Source organism: Lontra canadensis, unplaced genomic scaffold (genome assembly GCF_010015895.1).
Source record: "Lontra canadensis isolate GAN:19392208 unplaced genomic scaffold, GSC_riverotter_1.0 scaffold12, whole genome shotgun sequence".
Lineage (NCBI taxonomy): Eukaryota > Metazoa > Chordata > Mammalia > Carnivora > Mustelidae > Lontra > Lontra canadensis.
In genome coordinates this window covers 29654808-29661041 of record NW_022631006.1, presented here as the reverse complement: position 1 = coordinate 29661041, position 6234 = coordinate 29654808, and the positions used below count along the sequence as shown (strand labels likewise).

The window sequence follows — 6234 nt, the reverse complement described above, 5'->3', positions numbered from 1 at the left end:
AGAAAAAGTCAGCTGATTTGGGTAAGGAACGGATTGTCTGACGAAGAGCTTAAGAGGCTGACGGACGAAGGGAGCTGTCCAGGAGGGAGCTGACATTTGAGTCTAGAACTGAGAAGGGACCTAGGTCGGAGTAACTGTAGGGTTGGTCAGTTTTCTGCAGCCTGATCTTCACTGTTCCCTCCCCTCTCTAAGAGAAGTCCTCTCTTTAGCTACGTCCCGCGGAAGAACCTTTTTCCTAGGCCCGGGGGGTAGGGCAGGTCCTTGCAGCGAGATACCTAACAAAATCCTTCAGTCCTTCCCCGCCCCCGCGCCGCGGGAATTCTGAGATCTGGGCGGGCCTTCAGCCAGGCGCTCTAAGGAGCAGGGATAGGGGAATATAGCCGCCAATCAGACCACCCGGATACCCGGATGTGAAGCGGTGCGCGATACAAAGGCGAGTTACCACCCAGCGCTTCGTCAGGTACAGTGACCAATAAGCACTTCTCGGGTGATAAATGACAGGAAAAGTAGCCATTTACAAACTAGTTTCTCTCACGCATGTGGAAATTCTCTTGCTTAGTCTAACCCACTACTGATTGTGATTGGGCAGAATTGTGAAGAGCGGTAGAACTGTCTAATTAGAAGCGGGAGCGAGGAAAGTCGCAGCCAATAGCACGACTCTCGGGAGCGGGGCGGGGTCTAGGCCTTCGCCTCGGCGGCGGAGGAGACACGGGGGCCATTTTGTGAAGAGACGAAGACTGAGCTGTGCGGCCGGGTCGTCGACCTCGAGCAGCAGTTGGCTTCTCTACGTAGAACCCGGGAGTAGGAGATTCAGAATCGAATCTCTTCTCCCTTCCCCCTCCTGGTAAGTGGAGGGGGCAAAAGCAGGGCAGGCGCTGGGTTCCTCGGCGAGCGCGAGGGGGTGTGGGAGAGAAGACGAGGGAACCCTACCCTCGGTAGAGTAACCAGGCCTCCATTTATTCTTTTTGCGTTGGGTCGTTAGGTATTATGCCGGAGAGAGTTTTATAGGCCTCAGCCCTTGCGCAGATTTAACCTAGTGTCCTCTAGGCCACGATCGGAAGGGGAAACGTCCTTTTCCTTTTTCGCCCTTTTTCTGTGTTAACGGCTGCTTTCCTTTCTTTTTCTACGACCATGAGGACTCCGAGAGAAAGATGAAAGGCAAGATCGAGATGCTCATTAATACAGTTGGAAGTTCACGTAGCGCTGATGCCTCCTGTTAAATTTAAAAATTGGGCGGGGGATGGGTAAGGGTTACTAAGTAGATAATTGCACCGCGAGCCTCTTAATTCCGGAGCGTACCGAAGGGCATAAGAGTAGTAAATATAACAACAGATTTAATGTTTTACTGATTACTTTTTATTTTACACCTCTTTGAGAACGGCGGACCTCGAAGTAGTTATTTTCAGTTGTTTTTAAAAAATATATTGTAATCTCATTTACATATTAACAGTAATAATTAAAGCTGGCTTACTTTTTATCTGCAGGTTACAAATCACTTGAAATATATAAGTTAGTGGAACTTTGCTTGAGGTAGGTACTACTATCTTTCTCAGGAACTGAGAGGCACAAGAGTGTCGGTTGCCAGGGTCATAATAAATCAGTAGCGGAACTACTAAGGAATTTGACTCTACTACGTTAGTCAAGTGGTTTACGTAGCTGTTGGAATAGTAGGTATTGATAGTACTGTATTTGAATCTTTGCAAGAACCTAATCATGGCAGTCATTCCAGTAAAAACTGGAAATTCCCGAACTGCGCTTGGGAAAAATATTTAATCACGAGATTGGCAGTTACTAATTTAACATTCTGATATAAACTTAAAGTTTGACTTTCAGGATATTCTGGCATTGATTTTCTAAAATACTTGTTTAAAAAGTATGTAGTTAACGCATACTTTTTATTAAGGTATTATTGTGCCCACTATTTGCTAAGTCCTGAAGCTTATGAAAAATGTTAAGTTTATAAAAATTGCATAGGTGTTTCTAAGTAGTATCACATTGACTTACCCAAGAAATCGCTTTTTTTTTTTTTTTTTTGATACCTGGGGAGGGGGATGATTTCTTTTTCATAGTCTGTTCTCTCCCAAAAACTGTTAGCAAAGTTTAAACCAATACTGCAGGATAAATTCATCCCTTAGGAAACCGAGAGAAGGTAAAAGTACTTTTATATGGAATAGTTAATGCATTTGTCAATTTCCTCACCATGTGGCTAATGTAATAGGGAATAAAAAGTTTGCTCTTCAGAAAAAATATAAACCTGTATATTACATGGGCTTAAAACTAAAGTTTATCACAAAAAAACCCACTAAAGTTTATCACTACAGAACTGTTAGAAATAAGGGCAGTGATGAGTTAAGATGTAAGTCATAAACATAAAATATTGTTAGCAAATAAAGAGAAATGTAAGAAATCTTTTAATAACAATTGGTAAAAATTGAAATTAATTGAAGGGCACTGTTCTTGCCTTGACCTGAGAGAAATAGGGTTTCTTGGGAACAACATGTACCGAGGAAACAGCTAATTAGAGTTACTATCCATCTGGAAAGATTGGGCCTCAGAATTAATGTCTGAAACCGTTTTAGAGGTGCAGATAGGTTTTAATAGCATTTTCATGTCGCTAAAAAGGAAGGATTTAAGGAGGATGACTAAGTTGCAGCTCTTCTGACCTTTTTGTGTTCCCCATGCTGGTTGCAATGGAATGTTTGGTGTTGGTTGCTATTCCTTCTATAGAGAATTTAAACATTCCTTTAAATTTGTGATTAGGTCTTTAGTAGGTTTCAGCATGCAGTTTTGTTTTGGATGGAATTGCTGTAAGAACAAACAAGGAATGAATCCAGAATAGTTAATCTAATAATAAAGATTATATTAAGTAGTCGTTATCTAAGATGTTAACTTGGGAGTGACAGTTGAAAGAATCTTGGCCTAAAAGTTGAGAAAACTAGCTCCATCTTCCTCGCCCCCGTTACTGTATTAGGTAAATCAGCCAAACGTTATGGATTTGTTTTATATTTAGAAGGGGGCCTAGACATCTTACCTATTTTCTTAATTTCTGCTCAAGTCATTTGTTGTCAGAAGGCTGTAAAGTGTACCGAAAGTTTTATTAAAAGCAGTTTTATATATTAATGATTGTATTCTATCTTAATTAGTCTTGAAGTAGCTCTGATTGTCATGGAGAACATCATTTGCTCATGCTTAATATGTATATTCAGATTGGGCTCAGGGAAGATGATGGTTTTTACATGTTAGATTTATTACAGGATTGACAAGTGAGAACTAGCACTCTTTGACGTAGCATAACTGCAAGTGTCATCAGTTACTAGGAAGTTGGGGCTTAAAGGGGGGAAAAAGGATTACTGTAGGGTTTTTTAATTCTCTTGGTGCATTTACTGTAAGTCAGGATGTTCCTGGATTTACTTTATACCACTCTTACTTATGGGATAGAGGCTCCCCATTAACCTCGCATAGTGGTTCTTAAATGTGAACCAACAGTAGAATCGTAAGGGGAATGAATAGTTAAAGTAGATTACTGGGCTGCACCACCAGAGTTTCTAATTAAGTGTGGTGTGGGCCTCGGAAATTTGCATTTCTAATAAGTGCCACTTGGTGCTGGTTGGCAACCCTCACTTCAAGAATAGTGCTTTAGAAGAAGGGATCCAAACCTCCCAGAGGTTTGACGAAGTATAATTTAGGTATACTGTTAATTGCAAAGCATTTTAATTAGGCACTAAAATTGTTCAGTCTTTCTTATGAGGTGGTAGCTCATCAGTTTAACGTAACTTTTTAGAAGACCTCTTAGAAGACCTCTTCATGACTTTCAGAAACAGATGATTCTTTTCATATTAACTTTTTGGTGAGCGTTTTGTCTTGTGACGACTGTGCAGAGGATTTATTTGTAGATGAGCCACAAAAGTTACTTAATACACCCTGAAGATTTTGAGTACCGGGTTCAAGCTGTGACTTAAGTAAGAAAATTGAAAGTTTCACCATAACTGGACATTACAAACACTGCTGTAGAGATAATCAGCTATGTATCTTTTCTAGAACTTTTAATTTTGTACACTTTTTAAAAATATTTTATTTTTTAAAATATTTTTTTTATTTGATGGAGAGAGATACAGCAAGAGAGGCAGCACAAGCAGGGAGAGTGGGAGAGGGAGAAGCAGTCTTCGCACAGAGCAGGGAGCCTGAATGCCAGGCTCTTTCCCAGGACCCCTGGGATCATGATCTGGGCCGAAGGCAGATGCTTAACAACTGAGCCACCCAGGTGCCCCAAAGATTTTATTTTTAAGAAGTCCCTTTGCCCACTGTGGGCCTCAAACCCACAACCCTGAGATAAAGAGTCCCACACTCCTCTAACTGAGCCATCCAGGTACCTGTATAGTTTGTACATTTTAACATCAATCCAAATGTAAAACTAATTTGCAGGTTAACACTTAAACTGATCTGCTACTTGGAAAAAATTTATAGTTAAAATTTTAGAGGTTTAGTACTTGTTCTGGTGATGTAGTCATTCACACATAATTGACTCAAGGAACACTTTTTAATTTTAATTTTTTGAAGGTTTTATTTTGTTTTGTTTTTTAAGAGGGATAAGGGCAGAGGGAGTGGGAGAGAATCTTAAGCAGGCCCCATGGCCAATGTAGGGCTTGAGCTCATCGTGACCTGAGCTGAAATCAAGAGTCAGGTGCCTAACTGACTGAGCTACTCGGGCGCCCCTGACCACCCCCCCTTACTTTTTGACGTAAGCTCTGCACCTAATGTGGGGCTTGAACTCATGGCTCTGAGATCAAGAGTCACATGCTCTACCAACTGAGCCAGCTAGGTCCCCCTAGTTAACATTTGTAAAGGAGATTAAAACCATTTGGCTGAATTGTGAGGGCGGTGATTTCCTTACTTTCTCAAAAACCTGCAATCTAATTGAAAATCTTTTATCTGATGAAACAGCCAATCTGTCATGCATGTTATTTTTTACTGTGGTGTTGTGTGAGATTCTTAGAGTTTGTATCTTGAAATAAGCTGCATATACTAGCTTATAAACAGACCACAGAAACAAATTCATTAAGGACCATAATTTTCACTTACTTTATGACATTAAATATTCAGTAACTCTAGTAATCTTTTCTCCTTCATTTGGTTTTTCATTCTGTCACTGGAATGATGAGCTCCTTACTAAATTTTATGATGTGCTCCTTATATAAACATCTTCCCCTATAGAACCTATCAGGTCTTGTTTTGATGATATACAGGTTTTGAGAATAGATGTCATCTCTAGTATGTATCTTCATGAGAGACCATTCCCCTTAATAATTTTGATACTTGACATTTGCTCACTTCTTCATCCCTGTTGGCCTGGTTTTTCTATAATTTCTTTGTCCAAGCTGCTGATTATCAAGATGAATGTTCGTAGATTTTTGTTTTTAAGACCCTTGTGGGAATATAGGCCTATATTTAGTAAATTTTTGTCACCTACTGATAAAGAATTGTGAAGACAGTCACTGGTAGAGGTGATGGTTTTATAGAGGCTTTCCCTTCCCAGTGTAATGTTAATGCTTTACCAAAATGTGTTACATGCAATGGACAGATACTTCTGTCTTGGGGGTTTAGGGCACAACATTTCTGAGGAACTCTGACTCAATCTGTCCCTTCTCCTTTCACAGGGCAGCAAGGCGAACCCCATCCCTACTCACTGGAGCTCAGCTTTGATTTTTAACCTCCCTTCCCCACCCTTCCAGAACACACACATCCCCATTCCAAAACTGATTTTATAAAGACATTTTAAACATAATGATGCAACTTGGTGTGCACTACTGCAAATTTACAGGTGTTTTTTTTTTTTAATTGTTTCCAAAACGGGACTTGGATTTAAGATGTAATTTTTAAAATTTCTATTTCTATTTTTTCTGCAGCAGTTGGGTTAGAGGAGGAGGAGCCTTTTAGCCTCTCATAAACTGACCTCTCTACTTCCTCGTGTATTTTTAAGATTGATTGATGATGTGGAAAGGGCTTTGCTTGTCTGCTACTGAGAACTTTACCCTTGCGGTTTTTGTGGAAACTGCTTTTGGGAAAAAAAAAAAAAAAAAAGAAATGAACTTTACTGACTTGACATTTTTGCACCTCCCGTTTTTCTAATCTGGGCTATTTTTATTTTTGTTTTTTTACAGTGAGATTTTTTTGATCTTCAGCTACAGTAAGTTATTCCAATTTTTTTTTTACATTTTTCCTGACTTTCCGCTGATT

General features: G+C 39.8%; 1 protein-coding gene across 7 annotated transcripts in view; it reads left to right on the top strand.

The window, feature by feature from the left end:
* Positions 1-698: 698 nt before the first annotated feature.
* Positions 699-6234, top strand: part of HNRNPC (heterogeneous nuclear ribonucleoprotein C) — a 57567-nt gene continuing 52031 nt past the window's right edge. For 3 of the 7 annotated variants that reach the window (XM_032857013.1, XM_032857010.1, XM_032857004.1), the window contains exons 1-3: positions 699-844; positions 1485-1530; positions 6159-6184. The gene's annotated coding sequence lies outside the window, so the exon portion shown is untranslated. The remainder of the gene's footprint in view (positions 845-1484; positions 1531-6158; positions 6185-6234) is intronic. The other 4 variants (XM_032857012.1, XM_032857005.1, XM_032857006.1 and 1 more) reach the window with 4 other exon arrangements.